General features: G+C 40.7%; 1 protein-coding gene across 1 annotated transcript in view; it reads left to right on the top strand.

The window, feature by feature from the left end:
• The window catches only part of LOC307126581 (NACHT, LRR and PYD domains-containing protein 12-like), a 176,083-nt gene that overhangs the window by 70,971 nt on the left and 81,274 nt on the right, over positions 1 to 23,838 (top strand). The gene's annotated exons all lie outside the window — the stretch shown is intronic.

The following is a 23,838-nucleotide window of genomic DNA, read 5'->3' as shown; positions in this document are numbered from 1 at the left end:
CGTCCAGAAGCCACACGTGGAGCTTCCAGAATGCCGGACGCGGGTGCCAAAAGGTGCCCCGTCTCTGAGTAAGGAGGTCTGGTCTCAGAGGAATAGGCCAGGGAGGGGCTGTCGCAAGGAGTAGCAGTTCTGAGAACCAGGTCTGGCCGTGCCAATATGGGGCGACCAACATGACCTGCTCCTTGTCCTCCCTGATCTTGCACAGTACCCGTGCAAGGAGGCTCACTGGGGGAAACGCATACTTGCGGAGCCCTGACGGCCAGCTGTGCGCCAGTGCATCCATGCCGAGGGTGCCCTCGGTCAGGGAATAATACAGGGAGCAATGGGAAGAGTCCTGGGAGGCAAACAGATCTACCTGTGCGTCGCCGAACCGTTCCCATATCAGCTGGATCGTCTGGGGATGGAGTCTCCACTCTCCGGGGAGAGGCTGAATCCGTGACAGCTCGTCGGCTGCACAGTTCAGGTCTCCAGGGATGTGAACAGCACGAAGGGACCTCAGGTGCTTCTGACTCCATAAAACGAGATGGTGGGCGAGTTGAGACATACGGCGGGAGCGTAGACCGCCCTGGTGGTTGATGTACGCTACTACGGCCGTGTTGTCTGTCCTGACTAGTACATGTTGACCCCTCAGCATGGCTCGGAAGCGGTGCAGGGCGAACCGTACTGCCAGTAACTCGAGGCAATTGACATGCAGAAGACGCTGGGGTCCTGTCCAGGAGCCCGCGGCTGCTTGTCCATTGCACATGGCACCCCAACCCGTGGATGACGCATCTGTTGATACAGCAGTATGCTGGGAAACTCGTTCTAAGGACACACCGGTCCGTAGAAACTGGAGGTTCGACCACGGGGTGAGTGTCTGTAAGCAGGCCCGAGTCACTTGTACCCGGAGCGTGCCAGACCGTCATGCCCATCTCGGGACTCGATCGCGTAGCCAGTGCTGAAGCGGTCTCATATGAAGCAATCCGAGCGGCGTCACCGCGGCTGCAGATGCCATATGCCCCAGGAGCCTCTGAAACCATTTCAGTGGAACCGCACTCTTGCCCTCGACTTGACGAAGGGAAGTCAGCAGAGACTGCGCGCGCTCGCTCGAAAGCTGCGCGCACATGGCGACCGAGTCGATATCCATACCGAGAAAAGAGATCCTCTGCGCGGGGCAAAGTATGCTCTTCTCCCAGTTGACCCAAAGGCCCAGACGGGCTAGGTGATGGAGCACCAAATCTCTGTGTCCGCAAACCTGCTCTCGAGAGTGGCCCAGTATGAGCCAGTCGTCGAGGTAGTTCAGGATGCGAACCCCGTGCTGCCAAAGGGGCGCAAGGGCTGCCTCGGCAATCTTCGTAAAGACGCGAGGGGACAGAGATAGCCCGAATGGTAGAACCGCATACTGAAATGCCCGCCCCTCGAAAGCAAACCGTAGGAACGGTCTGTGTCGAGGCAAAATGGAGACATGGAAGTAGGCGTCCTTCAGGTCGATTGCTGCAAACCAATCGTCTGGACGAACGCATCCAAAAAGGCGTTTCGCTGTCAACATCTTGAACGGAAACCGGTGAAGGTAACGGTTCAAGATGCGCAGGTCCAGGAACGGCCGTAACCCACCGGTCTTTTTGGGTACAATGAAGTACGGGCTGTAAAACCCGTAGTTCATCTCGGCTAGAGGGACAGGTTCGATCGCACCCTTCGCCAGTAGGGTGGCAATCTCCGCTCGCATGACGGGGGCATTGGCCCTGATCATTCAATTCAATTCAATTCAAATTTATTTGTATAGCGCTTTTCACAATACACATTGTTTCAAAGCAGCTTCCCAGAAAGTGCATTTCATAAATGTACATTGAAAAATGTTAGAAAGAGAATGTTAAAGAAAAATGTTAGGATAAGTTAATCAATCATGTATTATTTTAGGCCATAACAACGCTGGCGTTGAGTCGTCTCTTCACAGGCGTCGAGTCGTCTCATCACAGGGGCATCTGAAGTCTCCATGAGAGGCTGGATACAAACTGGAGCTGATGAACTAGTTACCTCGGGACTAGTGTCCCGAGATAACAACAGAAAAGCAGATGGGAAATAATTAGCATAGCTGCTGTTCAGAATATTAATGCTGTTGGTGCGATTTAACTGTAGTATAAAACTTATTTATAATGTGAATGCTTGGCTAAAGAGATGCGTCTTTAATCTAGTTTTAAACTGGGACAGCGAGTCTGAACCTCGAACAATATCCGGAAGACTATTCCAGAGTTTAGGAGCTAAATGTGAAAATGCCCTCCCTCCTTTAGTGGACTTAGATATCCTAGGAATGACCGGAAGCCTCGAGTTTAGTGATCTTAAAGAGCGCGATGGATTGTAGGGCGATAAAAGATCAGTTAAATACACTGGAGCTAAACCATTTAGGGCTTTATAGGTCAGTAGCAATACTTTGTAATTGATACGGAACTTAATAGGTAACCAGTGTAGAGATGATAAAATTGGTGTTATATGATCATACTTTCTTGACCTAGTAAGAACTCTAGCAGCTGCGTTTTGGACTAACTGTAGCTTGTTTATCGATGATGCAGGACAACCAGCTAATAAAGCATTACAGTAATCTAGTCTCGAGGTCATGAATGCATGAACTAACTTTTCTGCATCAGAAATAGATAGCATGTTACGTAGCTTGGCAATGTTTCTAAGGTGGAAAAATGCCGTTCTTGTAACATATGAAATATGACTTTCGAAAGACAAGTTGCGGTCTAATATAACACCCAGGTCTTTTACTGTAGTGGATAAAGCGACAGGACATCCTTCCAAGGTAAAATTGTATTGTGAGAGGTTTTGTGGGCAGTTTTTTGGACCAATAAGTAATACCTCCGTTTTATCTGAATTTAATAGCAGAAAATTACATGTCATCCAGTGTTTAATATCATCAACACACGCTGTCAGTTTAGATAATTTAAAGTTTTCATCTGGTCGTGATGAAATATATAATTGAGTGTCATCAGCATAACAGTGGAAATTAATTCCATGTTTTCTTATAATATTACCAAGTGGCAGCATATATATTGAGAATAGCAGAGGGCCTAGCACGGATCCTTGCGGCACCCCATAGTCTACTGATGTTATCTTTGATTTTTCCCCATTTAGACAGACAAAATGGTAGCGGTCTGATAAATACGATCTAAACCAGTTTAATGCCTGTCCCTGAACACCAGTGTAATTTTGAAGTCGATCTAATAGTATTTTATGATCTATAGTATCGAACGCAGCACTAAGATCGAGTAGAACTAGTATTGAGATACAGCCTTGATCAGAAGCTAGAAGTAAATCATTTGTGATTTTAACGAGTGCGGTTTCTGTGCTGTGATGCGGCCTGAATCCTGATTGAAATTTTTCATAGATATCATTTTCTTGCAAGAAAGAGGACAATTGAGCGGACACAACTTTTTCTAGTATTTTAGACATAAATGGAAGATTTGAAATTGGTCTGTAATTTGCTAGGTTATTATGATCTAATTGTGGCTTCTTAATGAGAGGTTTTATGACTGCCAACTTGAATATTCTTGGAACATGACCTAAAGATAAAGACGAGTTAATAATATTGAGAAGAGGCTCTTCCACTACAGGTAACAACTCTTTCAGTAGTTTAGTGGGTATTGGATCTAATAAACATGTTGTTGGTTTAGATGCAGTGATAAGTTTATTTAGCTCTTCCTGTCCTATAGTTGTAAAGCGGTGTAGTAGTTCTTGAGGGTCGATAGTTGCGGTTGAATCATAAGACATCATTAATGATTGTACATTTACAATTTTGTTTCTGATGCTTTCTATTTTGTCAGCGAAGAAGTTCATAAAATCATTACTACTAAACTGTGACGGAATATTTTGCTCAGGCGATGCTTGTTTATTTGTTAGTCTAGCCACAGTGTTAAATAAAAACCTTGGATTATTTTGGTTATTTTCTATTAGTTTGCGGAGATGCTCAGCTCTGGCTGCTTTTAGGGCCTTTTTATAACGTGACATACTTTCTTTCCATGCGATTCTAAAGACCTCTAAATTAGTTTGTTTCCATTTACGCTCTAAGTTACGAGTTTCTCTCTTGATAACATGTGTAGCACTGTTGTACCATGGTGCTTTATTTTTCTCTCTAACCTTTTTCAATCTAATTGGTGCTACAATTTCTAATGTACTAGAGAAAATGGTGCTCATACTGCTAGTCATTTCCTCTAGTTCATCTGTTTGTTTGGGTTCACTGAGCAGCTGAGACAGATCCGGTAAGCTATTTGAGAATCTATCTATAGTGGTTGGAAGGATTGTTCTGCCTGGCCGATAACGTGGCGCAACATGACAGATTTCAGCAGTACGCAGTATGCAAGTTACCATGTAATGGTCAGTGACATCATCACTTTGTGGTATAATATCTATATCGGTTGGGTTGGTTCCATGTGATATAATTAAATCTAGTGTGTGATTAAGACGATGAGTGGGACCAGTGACGTTTTGCTTGACCCCAAAGGAATTTAATAGATCTGTAAACGCAGCCCCTAACGCGTCATTTGTGTTATCTACGTGTATGTTAAAATCTCCAACAATTAATGCTTTATCGACGTTGACCAATAGATCTGAGAGAAAGTCTGCAAACTCTTTTAGGAAATCAGCATAGGGCCCTGGAGGTCTATACACAGTAGCCAAGGCTAGAGATAATACGGATTTCTTTCTTACATCTAATAGCGTAACATTTAGCACTAGTACTTCAAATGAATTAAACCTGTGACCTGTTTTCTGGGTAACATTTAGAATATCTCTATAGATTGTTGCAACACCACCGCCACGACCAATCAGACGGGGCTCATGCTTATAACAGTATCCTGGCGGAGTAGACTCATTAAGACCGAAATAATCATTTGGCTTAAGCCAGTGGGGGGGATCATAGTGGAACGGACTCCCCGGAAGCAGGGAGGAGCCTGCGCGAACTGAATCGCGTAGCCGCGCCTGACGGTCCTCGCGACCCAGCGGGACAGCCCTGGAAGCTGAAGCCAGACTCCCAGATACTGTACCAGCGGGGTCATTCGGACCACAGACGTACCCGGTGTGGGCCTGCAGCGATGCAGCGTCACCGGCCCGGACATGGGAGGCTGAGGGCGTCCCAGTGTGGGGGCACGGTTAACTGCTGCGTCCTGACAGAGGAGACCAGGGAAGGACGCACGTTCCACGGGGGTCTGCTCTGCCAGGAGGCTGGCGACAGAGTGGGATGCGAGTGGCGGGACCCGTGGGTGGCGCGCACTGTCATCACCGGACTCTGTGGGCTCAGGGATGGGAGTACTAATTCTTTCCTTGACCAAATTAGGTTGCTGCTGACCCGTGGGCCAGCAGCTGAACAAAGGATTCTCCCCCGGCCCTCCACCGGGGGAAGGAGTGGTCCTGCTACCATCTCCTGGAAAGAATACTCCATCCCTGAGCCATCCGTCTCAGGAACGCCGCTTGGCCTCTCGTTTAGCGGGGCGCGGGGCGGGCTGAGCGGATTGTGACGCCTTCCTTCGGCGACCTCTGCCACCCGGCCCGGGTGAAGGCTGCTGCTTGGGCCGGGCGGGAGGGGCGGGAGCCTTAGGAGGGCGTCCTCGGCGTGGAGCAGACTGAGGCGACTGTGCCGGCGGCTGGGTGGAGGCAGCAGCTGGCCGCCGGGGCAGTACATGTTACAGCCTCAGTCTGCTCTGGGGCGGCCGAGAACTGTTGGGCGCAGTTCTCAGCCGCGCCGCCGAAGAGGCCAGCCTGGGATATGGGCGAGTTGAGGAGGCGGGCTCAGTCAACCCCCCCATATCACCAGGTAAGGCCAGGAAATTTTCCCGGACCACAGCTGTGGACATCGCCCGACCGAGGGAGCGTCACTGCATGAAAAGTGGGATTTTCGACCCCGTAAACGCCTGTATACTCCCGGAAATCTCCCTAATTTTCGGCAGTTTTCGACAATTTAGAGGCAGCGAACGTCGCGTTCGTCTGTGCCACAAATTGTCGTAAACGAACCATGACGTAGGTGGAGAGCCCCCCGCTGAGAGAGCCCGCGGAGGTGCGACACCTCTAATTTGCATATGAATAGCAGCGAAACCAGAGAGTCAACGGCCAGACTTGAATTTACTCACTCACTATTGGCTGAAGCCACTACATTTAAAAAAGAGAAATCCCTCGTGATTGGTTGGCAGATCACTGCAAACCAATCATTATTGGTCCCCCTGGCTCATTCTAAATGTAAACCCCAATAATAATAATAAATATATAATTTATGTTGTAATAATTTGTTTTATATTAATGTTATTGTGCTATGAAGTATTCATACCATCAAGGAATATATGGGAAAATTATACGGACCGTGCCGTTTATTCAAACAAGGGGCTTCATTTATAAGCATACAGCTGTTCATTCAAAGAAAGGGCTTAATTTATAAAACACAGCGGTTTACTCAAAGAAAGAGCTTTATTGTTAAACACACAACTATGTACAGTGCAGCAGTAATGTCTCGTAATGTAATGTAAAGTTCGTCGAGCTCCAGGCTGCGAGAGGGCGGTGGCCGCACAATCCATCCAGACACCCCGTCAACAAAGCCGTCTTCCTTGTCAGATATGAGTTCAATGGTCGCGGACTTCCAAACGTCCACCTCATCCAGCACACTCTCGCTTCCAGCAACTGTAATACAATCCATAAAGACAATAAGCAACCTGAAAAATACTCACATTGACAAAAAACGGATCTAATATAATAAATCTTACCCTTTTTCTTCTTGATCGACTCCGAGCTAAACTTCGCAGTTTCCGCCTGCTATGTAAGTTCAGGTTGTTTGTATCTGAAGCTCCGGCGTGTCAATTCATAATACGTCTTACAGGCAGCTGGAAAACAATTACATGAGACTGGTATTAATAAAAACAGTCACGGTAAAATTAAACAAGGAATGAGAAAAACAGAAGTTATACTTAAAGGTCCCATGGCATGGCATTTTTCTATTATTTTATAGTGTTTCCTGAGGTGTACTTATATTGTTAGTATGATTTTTACATCATAAAATGTCATAATTTAGAAATAAAAGGCATTTTGTCTATACTGCTGTTTGCCCTGTGGCTGAATGCCCTGCTTCAAGAGGCGTGTCTGCTGTGAGACTTCAGTAAAAACGCCCACTGTTGTGATTGGCTGACATCTTTGCATTTGAAATTAGCGGAGGGGGCGTGGTCTAACGAGGTCTACGACGCACGAGCTGCTGCCAGAGAGACGGATGGACCTGAGTTCACTTCTCATCAGTTCTCTCAGCATGTCTCAGTTCAGGGTGAACTGTTGTAGTTACTAGTATATACTTCCGGTTATTAGTTTATTTCTAGTCGGAGGGGCTGTCACTCATGTCAGAAAGTTAGTAACTTTAGTAAATTATGGATCAGCGCTGACTCGAGACGCGAACCGTTTAGAACGATTCAGCCCGATTTGGTGAACTGGTTCGGTTCACTAAAAAGAACCGATTCAAAAGAATGATTCTTTCGCGAACCGGACATCACAGAGACGGAGCGATTGCTAACAAAGTTATTTATAGTAACTACTGAGTTGTGAAAGCGCTGTCTGTCAGCGCGAGTTTATTGTGTTTGTATCTGAGAGTTCTGAATAAACACGAGTCCCAGTCACGCCGAGTCGTCTTCATCCTTATTCTACCAACTTTGTCACACATGCAATGTACCATTACAGCTGTCGAGATGAACGAGTTAGTAAGTGTTGATTAAAGCAGTATTTCCAGATATGTTCCAATTATATGAAAAGCGTCAGTGACGCGCATTGAGTAACTTAAACAGCGCAAACAAAGACACAACAGCAGTAATCGAATGTAATCCAGTTTATTGTGGGGAAAGCTGGCAAGCCTAGCCCAGATACCCTCACGCTTACCCCCGTCTGCTCAATCTCGCACCGCGTATGGTGCCTCCGCTGTGGGCCAGATGCAGTACTGGGGGTCGGGGATGTTGAAGGCCGAGCTTCGGCGTGTGTGAGGTTTATCTCTAAAGATGCTGCTGTACAGTCTAATACAGACTACTCTGCTGATGTTGAGCAGAAACGACTGTATGCACATTTAAGAACAGATAGACGCGACGAGGACGTACAAAAACACTGACTCACAAGATAGAAAACACGAAAACACCGTTCTGTCGGGAGAGAGAGAAGCCGCAGCGTGTGCACGAATAATAAATAATTAGCTTCACATAAGAAATCAATGATCACAGATCAGAAGGAACTGAAGAAAGACTTCTGTTTTCATTTGTACATCCAAACACTGAGAAACTGCCAGCTTTCACTCGTTCACAAGTAACGTTAATGATCTCTTGAGCGTTTGCATGGGCGTGCCAGATTCTCTGGGTGGAGGAAAGGGAGGAAACCGCTCCTGCTTGGACGTCAAACCAGGAGACTTCAGGATTGGCTCGTCTGGCCTGTCATTTTCTCAAAGGCAGAGAAAGACAGCCAGAACTCGGTTTTACACCGATCAACATTTCTATCCACTTGGGGACAATATTCAGGCTAGGGGAACTCATATTAATGTTGAAATACCTCATAAAATGAAAATTTCATGCCATGGGACCTTTAAGTTACACACAATGTCGTCTTGATCAGCGGTTAAATCTGGACTGGCGGAAATCGCTCCAAGCAGATAAGAGCTCACGGCTTCGTTATGAGGCGAGGATAGTCTGTGTAAACAAAATGTGCAGTTTTAAGCTCGGATCTATTAACGCATCCATTTCCTTATACAGCTGAATAAAAGCATATTCTTTATATCGTAACGTTACATTACCCATGCTGTGGTTCATAGCGCCTGCAGTTTGCCTCAGAGTTGTGAAGACGAAGACAGCCTCCTGAAAATGAGTCCAAAAAGTTTGTCGCGTCCATGCAGAGATTGAGTTGAAGACGGTGTCCTGTCATTGTTGATCGCGAAAAAGGAAAGCAGCAAAAAACATAGGAAATGTAAAAAAACAAAAAAGCTTAAAGCTCGTCTTCTACGCGTCATGGCCATGACCTCGACCTCGCACGTCATTGGACTAGGGCTCTAATATGGAACGCGCCCGGGGCCAAATCTCTTTATACGAAACGCGTGACTTAAGACCGTTTCAACACGCCCTGTTTTCCGCGTCAACGCAGCAATTTTTTACGTGTTTCTTTTGTATGTGTAGACACGCACATTCTGGTCGTGTAACAGGCATACACACACAGTCGACGCACAGTTTTAACATGTTAAGAAGACACATTTGAACGTGTTTCTTAACGCGCACATTCTGTACATGTCGAAGTGTAATTTTTTTTTTAAAGCAGACTTACCTTTAGATGTAGCCTAGGCTATGTATATTAATATAAGATATTAATTAATTGCTTAACTGACTACTGTGCTAGAGTAAAGTAGCCTAATGTTGCAATGTATATTAAGTAAATGCTTAATATTATACAATTATTATAATTTATCTATATGGGTTATTGTTGGTTTTTTAAAGTTAGGCTATATATAATTTCTAAAAGTATAGGCTAATTTACACAGCACATATTTATAACTGAAAACACACACACACACACACACAACTTTATTCACTTTCACATAATAATGTTTTTGTAATTTGGTGTTTAGTTTGTTGTATAGTTTGTTTATACTGTTCTGTCTCTGTTTTGTTTCCAGGAACATCTGATGAGTGCTATAATAAAATGACTTCATTATATTTAAAATATGTTTTGATATTCATTTTATTTACATTATTAATATTTTATTTACCCATAAACGTGTCTTTAGGAAGCCATAAGTTATAGAGACAAGAATGACTTTTGCCATTTAAATGCCACATTAATTTACTGAGGACCCATACAGCCAATGATCATGTGTGAAAACACTTATACATAAATTGATCACTTAGAAATCAAAACTAAGGTTTGAGAAAGAAAGAATATGCATACAACAAAATATATTTTTTCATAGCAGCTTCAGAAACAAGTTCAAAACAAATTCTGCTGTAAACCGGCTCTAACAAGCCAATATAATGTCAATATTCAGCTCAAGTGACTTCAGTGTTGAATCAGTTCAGTTGATTTCAGTTCAACTGTAAATTCCTCAGTTGTGCATATTTGTGTGTAGTTAGATATATGCAAAAACAACATTTTTGGAAGAGTTAAAATAGTTTTGCACAAAGTGTTGCTTTTGCAAGAGATGTCTGATGTTTTGTGTGTTTTGTGTGTAGAGTTACAAGAAGTGGAGCCATATTTTCAGAAATTGTGTGTAAGCAATTAGATAAAACTGTAAATGAATCCAGTTTATTTTAGTTCAGGACTCTAGTCCAGGTGTTAGTAATCTGTGCTTAATCTTTGTTCCAGGCAACAATTTTTTAACTCACGATTAACTAGATTAAGGCCTAGTCTTGGCATAATTTAAACCCTGTCCAGGAAACCACCTCTTGAAAATCTGCATTGATAATTCATAAAATGTGGTGTGAGCTCAATTTAAATGACAATTACAGAAAAACACAATCTGACTTAACTATAAACACACAAACTTGTACTTTTCACATTTATGATTAATAGCCATTTAAAAAATCATTCACAGTGCAGGGTGGAAAAAATTTTTTTGGTATGTAAACTGTATGCTTTACTTGATTTATTTGTGTGCTTTGGTTCATTGTCTTGCTGTCTTCACTGCTGTCCTGTATTGTTATTTTTTTTTTTACATAACATTGGTTATTGCTAATGACATATAGAGTAATTAATCTACACTGTGAGCCCGGGCAAGTTGAATCTACTTAAAAAATTGGAGCAAACTGGTTGCCCTAAAAATTTAGTGATGTGAACTAAAACGAGTACATTTAACTTAAATTTAAGTTAACATTTTAACTTAAACTTTAAACTTGTTTTAGTCAAAAAAATTCAGAACCTAGATAAAACTCCCCCTGCTGCTACTCTGATTTGCATTTGTGTAGCTCACAGCATCTTCATTTACATGATAAAGCCTCCCCTAGAATTAAGGGGAGGGGGGGTCATGGGGGGACAACTGCCAAGCAAGGCCCATGTCAATTTCCGACAATTTACGGCAGTTTTCGGTGTTGCCTGCAAATTGCCGTGCACAGTCGTAAACCTGAAGTTTCACGGCAATCTACAGTGTCACATACTGACGAAAATCCCACTTTTCATGCAGTGGTGTGGCCACCTTCACCACCCAGAGGGCGGGATCAGTGGCGGCACGCAGCTCAACAAAGAGCCCTGGGTCAGCTCCACCCTTGTGCATGTGCAAAGGGGCGGCGGCCTACCCCATAGCACTGCAGGACCACGCCACCGAAGTAGACGAGCCCACAGGCTTAGGGAGGGTGCTTAGGACAGCCACACCACGTCAAAGCCCTCCGTGGACACCGTAGTGCGCAACAGAGTTGTTTAACAGTGGGGGGGGGGGCCCAGTGTACCCTAGGCCGCGGCCCCATCAAGGGCCGAGAAGGCGGAGGAGGCCACCAAACGGTCACGGGAAGCACGGGGACTTCCAGGACCGCTTGATCTCCTCATGCACCTCGGGAGCGAAAGGCATTGGGGGCGGGGCCCAACAGCTGTCGGGTGCCGCCCACAAAAACCGATCACGCAACCACGAGCACTCGCGACTGGGCGGAGTTCCACACCAGCGCGAGGCTCGCGGCTGCCCGAGATAACATGGCTATCAACTCTAGGTCAGATCAGGCAGTGCTGACACACCCGGAGGCGGAGCACAACCTAATCGTCATCCCCAAAGGATCTAGCCCACCTTGGGATGCGGCGATCGACATCTCGCCGCTATCTGGAGTGTGAACGAAACGAACGAGGCGTCAGAGACGGGCCGCTGTTTCAGTCCAGCACTCGCGGGAAGCGATATGCGAGAGGGGGGCGTGGCTCGAGGAATGATCGTCAGGGTTCTTATACCACGCACTGCCCTCAGGTCACCCTGGCCACCAGCCAAAGTACCACCTCTCTCAGAGACGGTAGATTGGAGTGTGGCAGAGGGGACTCTCTCTCCTTGCGGAGTCTCGACCGCGACATCGCGATGGTCACGTTCCCGCAGTGGGAACATGACACATCCACAATCACTGCCTGAACGTGCTGAAGCCCAAACACGTCGAGCAGTGAATGCGCCCATAGACAGCAGCGGAGATCGATCGCACCCGGAAGTGCACGGGCGAACCGTCTTGAAAAAGACGTGCCACGCGCAAGCTCTTTTTGTGAGAGGAAAGCTCTGCAGAGTGCCGAAGCGCCCAGTAATAACACACACAGCTGTTGCAGATCACTGCACAGATCAGCAGGCAGGCAATGCGAGATCGCTGGAATGCGCCATAACACCAACACCCTGGAGAACCGCTCGTCTCGAAGACTGAAGAGAAGACTTCAGAATTCAGGCTTGTAGGAGTGAAGAGATGCTCTTGGCTCCAAAGCTAAAACATAATGCGATGTTGCCAGCGTACTTCCTTATATACCCACGAGGTGGGGCGGAGTTACGCATGCAAATTCCGCATGCCCATGGCATTGGCACTGCCATTGGGCGCTGTTGAATTCTCGAAGATGATAGGCTTCTAAGCGAAACCCCCATTCGTTAGTCACTAACGTACGTCGTAGTGACTGAACGAAAGGGAACTGTAATATTAACAGTAATATTAAATAATTGTTTTCTAATTGGATATATTTTTAAAATGCAATTTATTCTGGTCTTCAGTTTCACATGATCCTTCAGAAATCATTGTAATATGCCGATTTGCTGCTCAATAAACATTTCTGATTATTATGAATGTTAAAATCAGTTGTGTACAATTTTTTCAGGATTATTTAATGAATATAAAGTTCAAAACAACAGCATTTTATCTGAAATAGAAATCTATTGTAACATTATACACTACCATTCAAAAGTTTGGGCTGAGTAAGAGTTTAGATTTGTGTTGCTGTTTTGTTTTTTGAAAGAAATTAATACAGGAATAATTCACAAAGATGCCTTATATTGATCAAAAAACAGTAATGACATTTATAATGTTACAAAATCTTTTTATTTCAGATAAATGTTATTCTTTTGAACTTCCCTCTGGGTTAACCCTTAAAGACCTAGACAGCCGCCTGTGGCTAAAAATAACTATCGTTCTAAAATGTTTAAAAACTTTTCAATCTTAACCCTCTGGAGTCTGAGCTCTTTTGGGGCCCTTTAGAAGTTTTGACATGCTCTTACATTTGTGTTTTTTTCAGTTGCTTATAAACACAGTAATGGCAAACGTGTAATTACACTGTATTTAACACAAACTGGGCTACCATAATATGTGAGCAACATGTATGTACATGCTTTTATTTTTGAGAGAAAAATGTTTATGCACGGTTTTTGAAAAAGACCAAAAACTTTGTTTTAAAATTAAGGTCTCAAAACACACAATAGATATGTGTCCACAAGACTTTTGACTCCATCTTGTATTTCCATAGAGTTTTTTCTTTATACTGATGTGAGAATCATTGAGCCTACTCACATAAATATTCACATAAAACAATTTTTATGATGATTTTTTTATGATTTAAAATTTGTACAACTGTTTCTCTTCACAAAGCCAATATGCGAGGAGGTGTGATGTCTAATGAATAATGATGAGATAGCACCTGCGATAACAAAGGACATAATAGCCCGCATCAATGAGCTGCATAATGAATGAGCTTCAGGTAGGCCTATGTTGCTTCATAAACTTAAAACATATCTGTATTATCTGCCACAACAATTTATGATTTATTAAATCATAATTTAAGATTTATTACACCAATTTATTAAAACACAATAATTAATGAGATTAAAACCATGTTTTTACTCCAAACTTACTTAATATCACAAGTCAAATGTTATAAATAGCCAAGCCAACATGGTATAAACATGGTATAAATAACACAGATAAGCCATATATTGTCGCGATTGTGTGTTTATTATCTTCAAACGTGTCTATCTGCATGTTATAGCGATTTCTGGAAGCTGTTTATATCAGAGAGAATGTCACATGGTATCTTCTTCATGCGTGCTATATATGGCCTACATGTGCACAGAGCGCCCTCCGGCTGCCAGTATGAACTGAAAAACACAACAGATTGAAATAACACTTCTCTGTATAGAAATTTGACACAGACATATGAGAATATATCAATATTTCTCCTCATCTGCACACTTTTGAACTAAAAGCCCTGAGGGATGTTGTTTTGTCGTGAGTCTTCATGACGAGAATAGAGGAGTTTTTTATGAATGACATCAGCTGAGGCTCATATTACAATCTTTTACAATCTTTTCACCAACGTGGTTTTCATATTCATAACTCCTGACACATATTAACAAATTACGGTCACTATATGACTTTGAGAATAAAACAAGTCAAAAATGGAAGCTTGAGTCTTAGGTCTTTTAAATGATGTATAGTTTGTCAAGGTAATTACTTACATCTGACAGTCATTTTGAGCTAATTTATACAAAGAAAGCTTCAGTGTGTCCTTGTGCAGGTTTTTGCGTTTAATATTCACAGATGCTTACAGAGTAAAATTTGCCTACTTACAAACAGCGGTGGAATCCGTTTCTTTCAGAAATGAACAGCTTGTCATGGTGAATCATTCCATGATTATTAAACGCGTCTCAAAACGATGTAGTTGAAGTAGGAATGCAGTACTTGATGTGTTAGTTTGAGCTGATGTGTGTGTGGGCATCGTCTCCTCCGGAGCCTCAGGCCGGTATTTGAATCTCAATAGAGCGCATGCTTCGTTGGCGTGGTCGCATTAGTGTATAATGAGCCGCTCAGGAACGACTAACATCTCTCTGCTTTCAACCAGATTACATAAACCCAGAATATTTGTTTTTAATTTGTTTACAGTGTTTAATACCTGACATTTCAGCGTTTCTTTAGACATACGCATGTCTCATGTTTGTGAGACAAGTATTCACTAAGCTAGAGGTTATTTTCTGAAGACTATCTGAATGAACGTCTTTGACAGAGAGGCTGCAGATCGCGCATCATGTTTGATTTCTTTATTTTGCAAAAAGCACAACAATTTGTTTTAATTGTGACTGTACACACAAAAAAATTGAAACTTAACAGATTATAATGATGTATAACACTTGCCTGAATGATAAAAAACGACTGAGTTATTTGAGTCTCTTTGGCACTGATAAGAAAAAAAGCAAGCCAATCACGCCGGCGCGACGGCCGACTCGAGAGGGTTAAATCTAAGTAAAATGCCCCGTTAAGAGGAGAATCTCAGATTTTCAGAAGTATCACATTTCTCGCGATTGATTATTCAGAGGCTCCGTGGTGAGCGTGTATGCGTCATCAAAATCTGGAGCATTGATTCGTCAAGGAAACAGATGTGGGTTGTTCCCCTGAGCCAAACATAAATTATTGTTGATCATTAGTTTATATTATATTAGTAAATATCATTAGTAATATTATAATACATGTTATAACTTGCTGAGGGATTGTTACATGTAGACAAAATTTCATCTGGAAGTCTAAAACAACCAAGTCTAACTTTCTAAAGGAAAAAATCCAAACTTCATGAAGTTCTGTTTGATTTCACAGTAAAAACACAAAATTTTTGCAGCTGTTTCTTAAAATTCTATTAATTTAATCCATTCTCAGACTAAATAAATGTAAAATTGGGACTTCAAATAAGCTAGATGGAAACGTGTCATGTTCTCTTGTTTAAAATGATATATGACACTTGATGCTAACTGCTAGAATGGGTGAGAAAAACAAAGAAAAGTAGAGGCAAGTCAGGCACCCCAAAAATATTCTAGGTCTTTTAGGGTTAAATCTTTGATTTATCAAAGAATTCTGAAAAAAAAAATACACAACTGTTTTTTATCATTCATAATGATAAGAAATGTTTGTTGAGCATATATCAAATCATCAGATTAGAATGATTTGTGAAGGATCATGTGACACTGAAGACTGGATTAATGATGATAAATTCAGCTTTAACATCACAGGAATAAATTACACATTACCATGTATTCACATAGAAAAAAATATTTTAAATTGTAAAAATATTTCATAATATTACTGTTTTTAGTATTTTGGATCAAATAAATCCAGCCTTGGTGAGCAGAAACTACTTATTTAAGATATAAAACTTTTGAACAGTACTGTAGGTCTAAAGTCTTTATGTAAAGAAAACGTATTGTCAGATTACTTCTTTTAAATTAAACATGATTTTGTGAATAAGCTACAAACAATACAGTCCTGTTCTGAAAAGCCTTGTGAACAAATGTTTAAAGTGTGTTAGATAGCCTTAGTTTTTAAAAAAACTATGCATAAACATTATTTTCTCAAAACTACAAACTTTTATGTACATGCGGCTCACATATTACTGTAGCCCTGTTTGTGCTGAATACAGTGTAATCAGACTTTAGCCATGAATATGCTTTAAAGCAACTGAAAAAAATACACAAATGTTAGAACATGTCAAAACTTCTTCTGGGCCACAAAATAGCCTAAGGGGCCTAAGGGTTAAAGTGCTTGATTATCATAATATCATAATATGATGAATTTCAAATGAAATCAGAGTTACCCAAATTGATCATGTAAGAAATCAAAGCCTCTCCTTTAGAGAAGCTTGGAAAACAGATCTAAAGAGTTACTGTCAATCTACATATTTATAAGTATTGGACCATGTTTCTTGATAGTGCACATTTGTAGTCCTCTTGAACAACTGTGAGTGTCCAAACATTTTTCAGAATTAAAGTTTGGGAACATTCAGTTTATTTCCAATGGAACAAGAGCATTGTTGACATGGTGGCCCAGAACATCACCACTAGCCTCAAAGGAAGAGGCCTGTGGAGACGTTGAGACAGGAGCTTGACAAACATGGATTCAACATTCAGTTTTTTCCTATTTTTCCCACGAGGCATGGCCAGCAAATATATATTCTGCAAAGTAGATGTATGTAATTCTCTTCCAGATGTAATTGAAAGGCGTAATCAATTATTCAGTGATTGCTGTACATGGTGTGTGTGTATATATATATATATATATATATATATATATATATATATATATATATATATATATATATATATATATATATATATATATATATATATATATATATATATATATTAGGGGTGTAACGGTACACAAAACTGACGGTTCGGTACAGCAGTTTTACAATTTTTCTTTTTTTTATTCAACACTGTTTTACTGAAAAAAAATGTCTGTCCTTAAATAAATTCAAATATAACTAAACGTTTCTTAAAGATAATGCTGTAAACTATATAGGGAGCCCTTACTTACACATTGCTATAATATTAAAGGTTAATAACAGAGCCCAAACTATTAGCCTAAATTCAGTTGCTATTTATTTTTTAGATATAATAATCAACACTCATTAGCTTCACATAAGGCAGTTTTTGCATTAACTTCCAAATCTAATAATAAATTGCTTTTTTCTCCAATTCGTTGTTGAAATATAATGACAGATTTATTTAAATACACATTAAATAATCCAGACATCACTAACAGGTTCAGTAGAATATAAAGAATATATAGGCTGATATAGTGCATGTATTTAGGGAAAGAGTTGATTTCTCTAGTGAACTAACAGCTGTGGACACTGAATACTGAGGTAAATGTGATGCTACGTGACCTTGTTTACAAGCTGTTTTATTGTCTTTCCACGGTTGAAACACAGATTGAGTGAATACATGACATATTATACATTTCAGTAAGTTGTAATCTATCCTCAACATACCTTAAGAGATGTTATTTTATGTTTATTCTTTAGGAAGAGATGATCGCATTGACTCGCGCATCGCGCTGCTGCTTTAAGTTGAACTGATGCGTCTATACAGTCACGTCAAATTAAAGAGCGTCAAAACGGCATTTATCGTTTGAATATATATATATATATATATATATATATATATATATATATATATATATATATATATATATATATATATATATATATATATATATATATAATACAATACCTACGATGACAATTTCAGACCCCTCCATGATTTCTAAGTGGGAGAACTTGCAAAATAGCAGCGTGTTCAAATACTTATTTTCCTCACTGTATATTTATTAGGGGTGTAACGGTTCACTAAATTGACGGTTCTGTACATACCTCGGTTTTGAATTCACTGTTCGGTACGGGTTCGGTACAACAGTTTTACAAAATTGCTTTTTATTTATTTTTATTAAAAGTTTTATTTATTAAAGAGGTTTACTGAAAAAAGTACCTGTCCTTAAACGCATTCAATTATAAATAAAAGTTTATTGAAGATAATGCGGTAAACTATAGAGGGAGCCCTTACTTACACATTACTATAATATTAAATGTTAACAACAGAGCCCAAACTATTAGCCCAAATTCAGTTGCTATTTATTTTTAGATTTAATAATCAACACTCAACACTTTAATAATCAACACTCATTGCATACTGTGTTAATAAATAACACAGTATGCAAACATGTAAACTTCTCATAAGGCAGTTTTTGCAATAACTTCTAAATCTAATTATGAAATAGTTTTTTCTCCAATTCGTTGTTGAAATATAATCATTTATACACAGTGGCTGTCATTTTCATGTACATGCATTAAATAATCAAGACTTCAGTAACAGGTTCAGTAGAATATAATGAATATAACGGCTAATAAAGGTCATATGTTTAGTGAAAGAGTTGATTTCTCTAGTGAACTGACAGCTGTGGACACAATGATTCGTAAGGTCATGTGATGCTACGTGATATTCTCAAGCTCATGTTTTAATATTGACGTCTTTCTGCGGTTGAAACACTGATTGAGCGATTACCACATATGATGCATTTTAGTAAGTTGTAATGTATCTTTAACTACCTTAAGATATTAATTCATGTTTATTCTTTAGGAAGAGATGATCGATCGCGTTCACAGATGATTGCATTCACACGCGCGCCTATTCAGTCACGTCACATTAAAGAGCGTCAAAACGGCATTTATCATTTGAATTTTGTGATAAAATGAACTGACTACTTAATATGTTTGTGTGGGAACTCGGATTGAAGTGTGTTCCGCGCTTTAAACAAGCCGACTGTTAACTGTTAAAGATTGCATTCGGAAACCGTTCGGTACACGCGTGCACCGAACCAAAAGCCCTGTACCGAAACGGTTCAGTACGAATACGTGTACCGTTACACCCCTAATATATATTAACGTGAGACTCTTAGCGGGCGATTAAAAAAAATATCGCCGTTAATCTATTCTCAAAGTTGGGTTGGGAGCTGGGTCTATACTACGCAAGCTATGATGACTTTCACCTTGATATTTTAGCGTGGATTTATACCTAGCCGAATTGCACTGTAGGGGCGAGAGAACGAGTCTGAGAGCGCTCCTCTCCGACCGACAGTGAGTTGACACGCACCCGCCTCCTCTCATTCAGTCTGGTTAACCCTCTGAACATGGCAAACGCGTGTTCTGCTGGATCATGACAGCGTGTTAGTATTGGTGTGACCGGTCTGAATTTCGTGCGGGGTTGCACATAACGTTAATTCTACTAATTTCTTTTTATTATATAATAATTTTTTTATTTTATTTATTTAATATATATTTTTTATTATTACTGTCACTAATGTATCATTCAGTATAAAATCTTCTGTTGATAAATTAATGGATGTAAATGTATTAATAAATGTAAATCTGTATAATGATCTGTTCATCCTGTAAACTCTTGATCAGTGAAGGTTTGAGCTTGTCCTGATCTAGAGTCTCCTGATGTGATGAACGCATGTTTTTCTCCATGGTCTGAAATCATCATGTGGTGTTTGTGAGAGTGTTGTGCTGAATAATGGCAGTGTTTCAATGGAGGATGTCAAACATTCATTCGCTTCTTACATTTACATTACATTTACATTTTCGAGCAGCCGAGGCTGTAGCCATTTTCAAAAAACAGCTAAAGACACATCTCTTCCAGCAGCACCTGACCGATCAAGAATAGCACTTAACATTCTATTCATTTTCTGTCTGTCTAATTTATAAAAATAAAAAAAAGTTCTGTCCTGTGTGTTCTGTGCTAGATTAACTGAATCTCTTAACTGAGATTAACAGCACTTGCATACTGTTGCCCTTAACTGTTCTAGTTGCTTCTATTGCTCTCATTTGTAAGTCGCTTTGGATAAAAGTGTCTGCTAAATGACTAAATGTAAATGTAATTCCCGCAGATTTCGCGCTCCCATCTGAAGCGACACACACACACATACCGTAATAAAGTCGCCTCTGACATACAAGTGCAAAAATGAGCTCCTTTTTCCAGTTTATTAATGGACAAATGCACTCAAAAATGTCTCAATGCCCATCTTGGTGAGTTTAACGTAAACACAGTCGTAACCAGCTCAGAGGAACAGTGTTTGGGATCCATGCGTGCGTCAGGTCTTAAAGGGAAAGGAGTTATTTATTATTCAAACTACAAAAAAACAAACGATCACTTACGAGCACATATTCTGAATGCCTTCGGCAGAATTCAAATGAGCCATTTTAATCTAGATTAATTCCAAGATTACAGTGAGATTAATCTAGATTTAAAAAAATGTATCTATGCCCACCACTAATATATATACACTCACCTAAAGGATTATTAGGAACACCATACTAATACTGTGTTTGACCCCCTTTCGCCTTCAGAACTGCCTTAATTCTATGTGGCATTGATTCGACAAGATGCTGAAAGCATTCTTTAGAAATGTTGGCCCATATTGATAGGATAGCATCTTGCAGTTGATGGAGATTTGTGGGATGCACATCCAGGACACGAAGCTCCCGTTCCACCACATCCCAAAGATGCTCTATTGGGTTGAGATCTGGTGACTGGGGGCCATTTTAGTACAGTGAACTCATTGTCATGTTCAAGAAACCAATTTGAAATGATTCGAACTTTGTGACATGGTGCATTATCCTGCTGGAAGTAGCCATCAGAGGATGGGTACATGGTGGTCATAAAGGGATGGACATGGTCAGAAACAATGCTCAGGTAGGCCGTGGCATTTAAACCATGCCCAATTGGCACTAAGGGGCCTAAAGTGTGCCAAGAAAACATCCCCCACACCTTTACACCACCACCACCAGCCTGCACAGTGGTAACAAGGCATGATGGATCCATGTTCTCATTCTGTTTACGCCAAATTCTGACTCTACCATCTGAATGTCTCAACAGAAATCCAGACTCAACATTTTTCCAGTCTTCAACTGTACAATTTTGGTGAGCTTGTGCAAATTGTAGCCTCTTTTTCCTATTTGTAGTGGAGATGAGTGGTACCCGGTGGGGTCTTCTGCTGTTGTAGCCCATCCGCCTCAAGGTTGTGCGTGTTGTGGCTTCACAAATGCTTTGCTGCATACCTCGGTTGTAACGAGTGGTTATTTCAGTCAAAGTTGCTCTTCTATCAGCTTGAATCAGTCGGCCCATTCTCCTCTGACCTCTAGCATCAACAAGGCATTTTCGCCCACAGGACTGCCGCATACTGGATGCTTTTCCCTTTTCACACCATTCTTTGTAAACCCTAGAAATGGTTGTGTGTGAAAATCCCAGTAACTGAGCAGATTGTGAAATACTCAGACCGGCCCGTCTGGCACCAACAACAATGCCACGCTCAAAATTAGCTTAAATCACCTTTCTTTCCCCTTCTGACATTCAGTTTGGAGTTCAGGAGATTGTCTTGACCAGGACGACACCCCTAAATGCATTGAAGCAACTGCCATGTGATTGGTTGATTAGATAATTGCATTAATGAGAAATTGAACAGGTGTTCCTAATAATCCTTTAGGGGAGTGTATAGACGGTTTCAATGGCAACAACATAAACAAGCATTACTGCGCATGCGTGCTTTTGTGGCCCAAACTTAACTTCCGGTAGACTTCCGCAAAGAATCAATAACAACAGAGGTTGCGTTATCTTTCTTATGCGCAATCATCTTTCATTTAAATTGTGCAACATTACCTTAATTTACATGTTTTTATTGTTTCAGCATGTTTATTATTAATAATCTCCCATTTCTGTCTGCAATATAGAGTGGGGGAAACCTTAAAGGGTTAGTTCACCCAAAACTGAAAATCCTGTTATTAATTACTCACCCTCATGTCGACCCCAACCCGTAAGACCGTAGAGGAGAAGAAAAATATCTTAATTTGTGTTCCGAAGATGAACGAAGGTCTTACAGGTTTGGAACGACATGAGGGAGAGTAATAATGACAGAATTAATTTTTTGGGGTGAACTGACCTTTTAAGGACCATGTAATGCCGTTTTCTGTACAGTGTCTTATATAAATGCTTGCGCGTTCACCTTCAATCATGCAATGCATCGGAATAACATGTTTCTTTGTTTCATAATATACGATTAATGTTGGGAAACTTAACTTGTAGATAAAGTACTCTATTTGAGATATGAATGCATCACAAAAAATCCCGTGCTCTATGGGCACTGCCATTAATAGAGGACAAAGCGAAAGTTGTTTTGTGTTCCGTGATAAAGGCACATTTAAATATTTTGCGGGAAACATAAATGCGATCAGTTATCCAGATGACGACCACTTGCTGTGAACAAATGTAAACTCGCCGTGTCCTGATTGGCTGATGATCACGGTGATCGCATGTTAATGCCAACTGTATACGCAGCCAGAATAATCACCTCTAGAGTAGATTATTTCTGATAACAAGCAAAATAAATAACAAGTAAATTACATTAGACGTACAGTCTAAATTACATTAGAAGCTGCTCTCGTATGATGGATATTTATGAAGCATTTAAGGCTTTTTGGTGAGTCGCACACACTGTTTTTGCGCTGGTGTCATATTCTCTCTGCTTGATCGTTAATATTTATATCATGTTATCCAAGAATAATACGTCAAAAATGTGTTTCTACTGAGTAGTGCGCCATACTATCCCCTTGCCAGACCGATAAGCAAACACAGACCGGAAGTTAACTTCGGGCCAGACGCGTAACCGTGGCAACGCGCTTGCGTCCGATGAAACCGTCTATATATACAGTGGTTAAAGTGGGAATTGGCAGGTGGGGGAACTCTCAAATTTTGTGTAGGTGCAACAGGGCTCACCGTGGAACAACATATTGTGTATCGTGGTATAGCAATACTTTTTGGGACAAGAGTGTCACTGTGGCACCAAGTATCATAAAACTTATTTACTTTATATTTTAATGGTTTTATTTTGGTCCATCTACATCTACACTGATATGATGATGATACTATGTTAAAATAATATGCAACACCACCTTGTTTTTCACAATGTAAATTCAAACATAAAAATGGGAAATATAAACATGATTAAATCCTGAATTAAGAACACGTAGGGCCCTGGGGCGATAACAAACCCTTGTTTAGCCAAACCCACTAAATCTTGGTGCCACAACGTTTTCTACCACAGAAATAATTAGTATTTTTTATAAAAACAAAATCAAAGCACAGAGATACAATGAGTATATACTGTCTGAATATTAAATTTTAATATTATTGAGCCACAGTTGTCTGTGTGGGATCAAATGCCTTATTTACTTTGCATTTAAATGCAAGATATAATGTCCAATGATTTTTGGATGAATATTTGTTTCTTCCTGCTAATGATAATTGACCACAAAAATATGTTTTCTGAAATGACAGTGAGATCAATTAAAAATGGCGCTTCAAGTTTCGACCCCTGGTGTCTAGTGATAATGTAAAAATAGTTTGTTCCTGTTCTTAAGTATATTTCTACTTCACTGGAGTATAAATGTTTCTGTTGACTTCACTTTTGTTACTTTTGTGACTGAAACTACAGAAAAATAACAGCTTCCACCCAAATGACTGTGTTAGTGACGTCTGACTGCCAAATTAATGTGATGTGGACTGTTGCTGTGTGTGTT

This window comes from Gobio gobio, assembly GCF_949357685.1.
Source record: "Gobio gobio genome assembly, chromosome: 5".
In the NCBI taxonomy this organism is placed as follows: domain Eukaryota; kingdom Metazoa; phylum Chordata; class Actinopteri; order Cypriniformes; family Gobionidae; genus Gobio; species Gobio gobio.
Note: the sequence above shows the minus strand (reverse complement) of the source record. Positions and strands in the feature narration are given on the sequence as shown.